The sequence below is a fragment of the Carlito syrichta genome, unplaced genomic scaffold, assembly GCF_000164805.1.
Source record: "Carlito syrichta isolate Samal-C Ts95f unplaced genomic scaffold, Tarsius_syrichta-2.0.1 Scaffold309859, whole genome shotgun sequence".
In the NCBI taxonomy this organism is placed as follows: domain Eukaryota; kingdom Metazoa; phylum Chordata; class Mammalia; order Primates; family Tarsiidae; genus Carlito; species Carlito syrichta.
The window spans coordinates 397,506-399,862 of record NW_007253955.1 but is presented as its reverse complement, the minus strand read 5'-3'; positions in this window follow the sequence as shown (position 1 = coordinate 399,862).

The window sequence follows — 2,357 nt, the reverse complement described above, 5'->3', positions numbered from 1 at the left end:
GAGGTCTCGCCAAGTTGCCCAGGCGGGTCTCGAACCTGTGGGCTCAGGCAATCCACTCACCTCTGCCTCCCAAAGCGTGGGATTATAGGCTGAGCCACCAAGCCCAGCTGAGAGCTAGTTTTTTTGTATAGATGAGGTATTGCTATGTTGCCTAGACTGGTCTCAAACTCCTGGACTCAAGCAATCCTTCTGCTTCAGCCTCCCAAAGTGCTGGGATTACAGGCATGAGCCACTGAATTCAGCAATTTGGTTTTTTTTGTTGTTGTTCGTTTGTTTTTGTTGTTGGTTTTTTTGAGTTGGAGTCTCACTCCGTCGCCTAGACTGGAGTGCAGTGGCATGCTCCCGACCACCACAGCCTCGACCCGCTGGGCTCTGGCAATCCTTCCGCCTCAGCTTTCCAAATAACCGGAATTATAGGCACGCGCTACTACACCCGGCTGATTTTTTTTTTTTTTAATTGTAGAGATGAGGTCTCGCCAAGTTGCCTGAGCAGGTCTCGAACCCGCGGGCTCAGACAATTCACTCCCCTTGGCCTCCCAAAGCGCTGGGATTACAGGCTGAGCCACCGAGCCGGGCTGTTTTTGTTGTTTTTAATCTTTCATTTTATTTTATTTTTTAAGGCAGGGTCTCACTCTGTCACCCAGGCTGGATTGCAGTATCACGATCACAGCTCACCACAGCCTCGACCTCTTGGGTTCAGGTGATCCTCCTACTTCAACCTCCCAAGTAACTGGGACTATAGGCACACACCACTACACCTGGCTAACTTTTTTATTTTCTGTAGAGATGAAGTCTCGGTACATTGCCTAGGATGGCCTTGAGCTCCTGGACTCTAGTGATTCTATCCCCTCAATCTCCCTAAGTGCTGGGATTATAGACTTGAGCCACCATACCTGGCCTGTATTTTTGTTTATTATTTATTTTTCCTTTTAGAGATAGGGTCTCACTCTGGCACCCAGGCTGGAGTGCAGCTGCGAGACCATAGCCCATGGCAGCCTCAGACTCCTGGATTTGAACAATCCTCCTGCTTCAGCCTCCTGAAGTAGCTGGGGCTACAGGCATGAGTCACTGCACCCAACCTACAATGGCTTGTTTTAGACACTTAAAGCGTGTAAAGCCATTCCCTTCTTCCTCCTTGCTCTTGGGTGAGTAATTCCTCCAGGGAAGGCCTCATTCCTGTTCTCTTTGTAGGATCCTCAGTTTCTTCCGCAGCCTGACATGAATTGAGAGGTCCTCAGTTCCCTTTCAATGCACTCCTACCTCCTGTACCCATCGGCTCCTGAACCCCAGCATCAGAATCACCTAAGCACTCCCTTTCGACAAGGCAAGCTAACCAGACTATTCCCGGGAGTCATGAGGGTGGGCCTGAGACAGGGGCAGCTGGGACAGGAGGCTTCCTGTGCAGAGATCAGCAAGGGCCGTCTGTGACCCGAAGCTGCATCCTCTTTCAGCACGCTGGGAGCTATTACCATCTGTCCATCAGCAGCTTCAAGGAGCCGAGTGATGACCTGGACCCATTCAGGGAGCTGGTCAGGGGAGGGGTTCCTGCTTTGATGTGCACAACAAGGTCAGGGAGGGCGCAGGGGGTGAGGCCCAGGGGGAGACCTGCTGGATGCAATCTCCTCTCCCATGGCCGGATTCCGGGGAAGACGCCAGCCTGTCTTTATCACCTCTTTCATCTCTCTGTTTTCTGGTGCCAGTTCTTGTCCACCCCAGCCTCTGGGCTGCTCCAAGGTGGACGGCCTCAGGCCCTTTGCCCCAAACCTCCAGCCTCAAGTAGCTCATGGTGGCCAGACCTATCTGGCCACATCATTTGTAGTTGGTTTTAAGGGGCACGTGACCATCCCTTCATACATGAAACACCCAATTCTGAGAGTTAGAGACAAGAAGGTCCCCTTGGAACCAGATGATGCTTCATCTCCCCTTCCAACAGGTGATTGCCCAGCCCAGTCTCACACACACGCAGCTGCAAGCAACTTGTCAGCTTCCGAGGGTTTCTACCTCACTGGTTGGGCAGAGAAGACCAGAGGAATGGGGTGGGCAGATGGAAGGCAGAAGGACAGATGGGGGGGAAGACAGCCACAGTTGCCCTGAGCTCCCTGCAGTCCTTGGAGTATCTCTTGCTCTCTCCCACCAAGGCCCTTCTCCAAGCCAGGCCGGAAAGACTGCCAGCTCGTCCTGGCCTTGCCGGGGAGTCTGGCCTTTTTCCTGTCAAAAGTTACAGTATTGCCGGGCTCGGTGGCTCAGCCTGTAATCCCGTGCCTTTGGGAGGCTGAGGTGAGTGGATTGCCTGAGCCCGCGGTTTCGAGACCCGCCTGGGCAGCGAGACCTCATCTCTACAATAAATCAAAAAATCA